Below are 7,670 nucleotides of genomic sequence, written 5' to 3'. Positions count from 1 at the left end.
ATAACACACTACATGCTTTATTCTCTCTAGCTTAAATAATCAGACTATAGCACTTTATAAAACCAAATATAACAAAATATTTTCTATTTATAGATGTACATATTTTATTAATTGCTGAATTCAGTGTTTACCAGTGTAGTTATGTTAGATGATAATGTAACCCAGATGTTTACTCCATCTCTGTTTTGATGACATAATGCCACCAAAGAAAGATTGAATGATTCCTTTAAGGCTGTGACTCTCAAGGTGGAAGGGTGTGCCCTAGGGTACTGGTATTGGTATCAAATTAAAAGCAGGGGATGATATATGATTTCATATTTTAAATTATAGAAAATAGCTCTCTTGGGCGCCTGGGTGGCTCAGTTGGTTGAGCGACTGCCTTCGGCTCAGGTCATGATCCTGGGGTCCTGGGATCGAGTCCCACATCGGGCTCCCGGCTCGGCGGGAGGCCTGCTTCTCCCTCTCCCACTCCCCCTGCTTGTGGTCCTGCTCTCGCTGTCTCTGTCTCTGTCAAATAAATAAATAAAATCTTTAAAAAAAAAAAAAAGAAAATAGCTCTCTAGAATATTTTATAAAAAGGGTCTTGTCCTCTTCTACCAACCCTCTTCACAGTCTCTGAGTTATAAAAACATAACAAAAATAGCAAATAGTTTCACTAGTTAAATGAAAATTCAGTATGCAATACACTAGTTTCTACTTCTATTTTATGTTACCATGCTATTTTAGAAACCAGAATATAATTGAGGTTTAAGTTTTTTTAAATCTGAACTTTTTGTATAAAGATGAACTTAGATAAACATTTATTTTATTTATATGCACTAAATGATTTTAAATGAATAAGATTTATAAATTATAATATATTAGTTATCATCAGATTTCCAATTAAAAAAATGACACACTCAGCTGAATACCACAGATTTCAAATTTTGAAGTTTTATAGAAATGGCAGTAATGCAAATATTGATGCTAGTAAATCAGGTTAAGTAAATATATTCTATTAGGCTATTATTAATCAGTGTCATAAATTCAAGGCAAAATGTCAGCAAAGTGAAATTAACAATGTCAGAAATTGTACTTTCCCTATTACTTTAGGTAGGGCAGAATTTATCTCTTTGCTACAGAAAAGTAGAAATAAAAAATAATCCATAAATGTGAAAAATCATTTACCTGTCTGGTTAGCTTTAGAAGATGGCTTAAATTAGAAAGGTCTTATATATTTTTGTTGTTATTAAAACTGATTAAAGACAAAACTCTTAAGTTGAACACTGAGAGATATGAAAAGAAATTTTAATTCACAGGATGTTTTATCATCCCAAAGCATTGCATTGGGAATCCACCTCAGGAAGACTGATACGGTATGAACCCATTCTTTTACTGATGGGCCCAAAGGACCCATATGGTAAACATGCAGGGTCTGGTGGTTTAGATGTCCTTCTCCTCTGCCCTTATTCTATTGTGTATATATCTCTATTCTTGCTCTTATCATTCTTTTATATTCTTCTCTATTCTTGCTCACTAACTCAGTTTTCTAACTCCATATTCCCAGAACCTAGCACAACTCTTTCCATAGATTCTCAAAATATTATTATTGAAAAAAATGCAAAAGCACAAAAGTACTCAAGTAAAGACCAAAAGTAAAATTTCGTAGATTATTAAAGAGTGTTTTGTGATAACTCAATGATGTTTTGTACCTTTTTTTTCTTATCTATCCTTTCTCCCACGTATCTGCCCTCATTTACTTCACCTTTGAGTTCTTTTACTGCCATATGGCCTAAGTTCCATCCCCTACTCCCCACTCAATCTTTTTTTTTTCCTTCCCTATTCTCCTCTTCCCATCCCTCAGTTCCACCCTCTGACTTCTTATGGGCAGGAAAATAGACATCAACCGTATCCATTCATTATGTCAGCAAACATGTTGAAATCTTTACTGGGTCAGGCAGTAAACTAAGTGTTGGAAGGTCAAAGGTGAACAGGAATTCCTATCCTCAAGGAAGACACATTCTAAGTAGAGAGAAGATAGACAAATAAACAACTTTGTAAAAATGACATGATCTGTATTGCAACAGAGATGAATACTGAGTGCTTTGAGTTTGAAGAATATTTACAATAGAGACCCAGCCCTGATTGTGTGTGTGTGTGTGTGTGTGTGTGTAAGGGAGGTGATAATCATGTGAGTCTTGAAAGACGAATGGAAGTTCATCAGGCTGGGCATGGGTGAGAGTGGGAGTGCAAAGTGAGAGATGAAAGGCCATTCTAGACAAAGAGAAGGTCATAATACAGGCACTTTAGCCACTTTTATACTGTTGTCCCAACTTGGCATCTTTCTTCACTTGTTTCTGCCCTCCTTCCCCTCCTATCTCACCACCCCCCTTCCCCTTTATTCCTTTTCTTTTTCTGCTTCCAGAAGGCTCAGGGGCTAAATAGTTCCTAGAAGGAGGCATTTGTACTACCAAAGTGAAGGGTCATTTTTCACTTTGCTACTCATCGAGTCTGAAAATGTTATTTTATATTTTTTCCTAAAGATATGACACATTTTTGTGGCTGTACTCTACTCAGTAACTGCTGTAAAAAAAATTCTGTTCAGTGAATATTTATTGAACACCTTCAATGTTCCTGGCATTTGGGATTTTATGATAAGAGAAGGTAGACATGGTCTCTGTCCCTCTGGTGGTTACCATTCTAGAAGAGAACACAGGTATTAAACAGCTATACAGATGACATGTTTTTGTAGGAGAAGTATAGAGTGTAAAGTGGGAGAGAACATGGTGTGTTTATATATGACCAAAGTATAGAGAGTGAGGGGGAGAGTGGCATGGGATGAGACTGGAGATCTGAGTGAGAGCTGGATTTGTGGGGTTTTGTAAATCAAGGTTACTCAAAGTGTAGTGCTAGTTTTAAACTGTTTATAATAGGTCTACATGAGGTAAATAAAGAGCAACTGTCTAGCAATGCTTATTGAACTTTGATTATTACCACAACATCTAAGCATGTGATCAGGATGCTAGTGTGGTTTACAGCTTAAGTTTCATGTGGAAGTATCCTCTAATGGGGCAACTGCAATAATAGAAAAGTATTCTGGAATAAATACCCAGATTGAGAAGCTTGTAATTTAACACACTACTTCCTTCGTTGAAAAAGTCTTGTTATGAGAAAACTGTCAGCTGAACTAGACAGCATGCTTAGTGCCATAGTAAACATTACAAGTTATGTTAAGGTGAATGTCTTAAATTCTACTATAGTATTCTCTTTATTATAGAGAGAATATAAAAACTGATGTTTATGGTTGGCCTGGTGGTGGGTATTGAGGAGGGCACGTTCTGCATGGAGCACTGGGTGTTGTGCACGAACAATGAATCATGGAACACTTCATCTAGAACTAATGATGTAATGTATGGGGATTAACATAAGAATAAAAAAAAAATCCCAAAAAAATAAAATTTAAAACTACCAAAAAAAAACAAAAAACAAAAAAAATCTGATGTTTATGATCAGTATGAAAACTGATCATAAGGAACTGTTTTTGCATGTTGACTTATGTTGATTATAGAGGGAAAAAGTTCTTTTGAGAATGTTTGAACCACAAAATAAACTCTTAGTCTTTCCTCAAGATAAGAAAGCAGTTTAATCCCAACATTTTAAAATTGTGAATTGAACAGCATAAATTTGTTTGTACATCTGACATCTTTGGTATTTTCAATGACCTAAATATATCCATGCAAGGAAGGAATGCAAAATATATTTCAATAATAGATAAAACTGAAGGGTAAAATTGAGAGGTAGAAGCTTAGAGGAATAGTTTCTATAGATTGTCATGACATATTACATAATTCAACAGAAAATATCAATGGGATAATTGATGATCTTGGCTTGCACATCTGTGGTAACATTTGGTAAAATGTTTGGAATTTTACTTTGTATCAAAAGAAGATGCAGCCATGAAAAAATAGTGGATTCCTTTTAATTTTTGAAAGGTGTTATAAATTTAACCGTGACTTTACATGATAAATTGTTTTAACTGTTTACTGATAAAGGATTAGAGATGGATTTTGAAAATACAGCATTACATGCCTTACTTTTGATAAAAATTAAAAACTTACTGTAATTCATTTTCTTCCATTCTTGTTGGCTTACCTTTGTGAAACTGATTTCTTTATTATAACTGTTAATAAAACAAAACATAGATGTATATTATCCCCTAAAAGTAGCATTGTCATCAATCCAACCTGGATAAGTTAACAAGCAGAAAATAGGCTCAACTATTGATATACAGTGCTCATTCAAAGTGTGAGTAAAGCAATTTAATACAGAGGATTGCTATTTCCTTTATAACTTTTGTTTTTTTATGATTGTGAATGACAAAAGTTATGAGTATAATCAACAATTCTCCATTTTAATCTCCTACATACACATTTTCTATAAACAATGTGTATGTTTCCTGTAATTTTTTCCTGTTATGTTTGTTCTGACTAGATTTATTGAAATGTAATTTTAGGTCTGTTGAGTTTGTATGTCTTTTAAAATGTATTTTTCTAGAAGTTCATTTCATTATACTTTACAAACATAAAATTTAAAATCTTTAACCTGTTGATTCACAGTGGATTAGAGATTAAAAATTAGTCTGCTACCTCAGTAAAACTGGAAAAAAATAATCTGTCACCACAGTTTGAGAAACACGTGTGTGGTCAGATTTAGGATTATGGATGTGGTCCTAAAGACAGGAAGAAACATTTGAAAGTTCAACGATAGCTGTTAGTCTCATTTAGGATGCTATGTAGACATTGACATTTAGGAGGCTTGGGGACCCCAGCTGTCAGACTTGCTTAGTTGCTTGGAACAGGAGCACAGCTGATCTCAGATCCTGTATCCAGCTTGGTTTATGATAGTGTAAGTGCCTCCTCTGTAATCACTCCCTGTGTGCTACCTCTACCCCTCTGAGTAGTAAAGACGTACCAACCAGATCCCAGGAACACTTGATTGAACTGTGTTAAAATAATGATAATAACTGTCATTTAAGAGAAGGCTCACCTTCCATGCTAAATTAGTATTAGCAAGATCACGATTGTATGATTACATACATTACTGAATATGTAAAGGGTTAATTTGACTACATTTTATTTAGAATAATAGACTTTTGGAGCTGTGAAAGACTTGATGTATTTAACTTAATCTCTGATCGAGAAAACTCATGAGAAAATTGAGGCTCAGAGAGGCTTGATAGACATAACTGATGAAGAGTTTGGGTCTTGGAATAAGATTGTTAAGATTCAAAAGTCAGTTGTGCCCCTGACCTAATTTTGACCTTAGGTAAGTTACTAAATTTCTCTATGCTTTGGTTTCTTCATCTGTAATAGTGATGATAATAATTATGGTATTTACCTTATAGGGCTCTTGTAATGATTGAATGAAATAATCCATGAAAGCTGGTAGGCACTTTGTATGTGTAAGATATTTTTATGACTATGATGATGATGATATGGTGGTGATGGAGGTCCTTTGACTTGTCCACTTGGTGAATGGCAGAATTGGCAGTAGAAACCTGGAGTGTTGTCTGTCAGTCTGGTGATGTTTTTCTCTCCCTTCTAGTTATCCCACCAAACTGTTCACTCATGTACTCACTCCATTCTAGTTATCCCACCAAACTGATCACTCATGGACTCACCTTCACATACTGATTCCTTTCTTCAAATACTCACATCTTCAAAAAAAATTAAATCCTACTCCCGAGCACACCCATATTCTCTCAGCTGAGTATCAACCTCACAAGTTTACTGGATGCCTCACCCTGTGTAGTACAATTTCTGGGGCTAGAAAGGAAACTGAAGCATCATGAACATGCTATTGGAATAGGCTTATTCCATTTCTGAGACATATTTGAAAATAAGCCTTCAGTCTTTAAATTATAGTGCACCTTGCCAATATATTCAATAAATATATCTATATATTTAATAAAATATATTATTCCAACGTTCTCTCAAGGCAGGGGTATGGAACCACAATATAAGAAATTGAATAAGGAGAGGGAGAGGAAATTCTGTTTCAGCTTGTTCAAAGAAATATGCACTGAGATTCAAACCACTGCCTGGCATTATGCATGGCTCTGAGTACATAGTCATGAATAAGATAGACACAAGCCTTGCTCTTACAGAGCTTTTAGTCTAGTGGGAAAGGTGGAAAAACTTTTACTATACAGAATCCTGGCCACAGGAAGAAAAAAAATTGTCATGGAAATAATAAATATTTATGTATTTATTTATGGAAATAAGAAATAACCACTTAAAAATTCAGAATTAACAAAACTCAACAATTAATAAGAATTAATAAAATAAAACAACAGTAGCAATAATAATTATATAAAAGACTTTGGCTCTTAAGGGGCATGATCCTGATGAACCTGAGCTCCATCAGTGGCAGTGGCTGAGCTAAGAGCAGAGGGCCCATTACCAGAACGTCCTGTAGGAAGAGTGCATATTGTATATGGATCACGTTTTCTAGCAAGTTCTTCTTTTTTTTTTTTTTTAAGTAGGCTCTGGGGCGCCTGGGTGGCTTAGTCGGTTGAGTGTCTGACTCTTGATTTTGGCTCAGGTCATGATCTCAGGGTTGTGACATCGAGCCCCACGTCAGGCTCCGGGCTCAGCATGGAGTCTCCTTGAGATTCTTCCTTGCCCTCGCCCTCGCCCTCTGCCCCTCTCCCTGCCTCTCTCTCTAAAATAAATAAAATAAAAAATCTTAAAAAAAAAAAAAAGGAGACTTCACACCCAGCGTGGCGCCCAACATGGAGCCTAACACAAGCCTAACTGCTGACCCTGAAATCAAGACCTGAGCTGAGATCAAGTATCAGATGCTTAACTGACTGAGCCACCCATGCACTCCGTTTTCTGGCAGCTTTTAAAAGAAATAACTATGGTGGGGTGGTTGAGACAATCAACTCTGGAGTCACACCACCTGTGTTTGAATCCCAGCTCTTTCAATATCAGCTGTATGACCCTAGTGAAGATATTTAAGTTCTCTGTGTCTCACCTTCCGCTCCTGTAATATGGGTACTTCATAGGACTAATACGAGAATTAGTGAGTTGATTCTCTTACAACAATGTGTGACATGTAGTAAGCACTCAATAACAATGGTTATTACTTTTTTGCCAGGGAAAAATGAGGTCTTAAATTGAATAGAAGTACAGAAAATAAAATTACCATTTTGAACACCCGAGTTTTGTCAATTAAAATAACACATCTTCGGAATGAAACAGGATGCAACAGTAGTCAAGTGAAGAAAAATAATCTGGTATGTGGATAAAAAGAATAGAAAGGCAAAAAGTTGAAAAATATACCTGAAATGTTGGCAAAACAGTTGTCAGTCACGGTGATACAATTTGCTGTGCAAGAGGGAGGAAACTAAAGACAATGAAAAAAAATGAAATGAAAAAAGAATGTCTGTGCTTTATCCTAAGTCGGAGGTATTTTGAGGCATATTCCTGTGTACAGTCAATACCCACCTGAAGTACTGAGATAAATAACAAGTGAAAAAAAGTTGTCAATTTCTTTTTGTTGCTAAAAAAATTATGTTAGAAAACTATTGCGAATTTTACACAGGAGGTTTTGCTCAGAAACTTAGGTCTCCATAAAAAATCATTTGTTGAACCCATTTTGAATGTATAGTAGTGAGAAAAGAAGCT

This window comes from Leptonychotes weddellii, chromosome 5, assembly GCF_054177405.1.
Source record: "Leptonychotes weddellii isolate Sample4059 chromosome 5, ASM5417740v2, whole genome shotgun sequence".
Lineage (NCBI taxonomy): Eukaryota > Metazoa > Chordata > Mammalia > Carnivora > Phocidae > Leptonychotes > Leptonychotes weddellii.
This window is presented reverse-complemented; position numbering follows the sequence as displayed.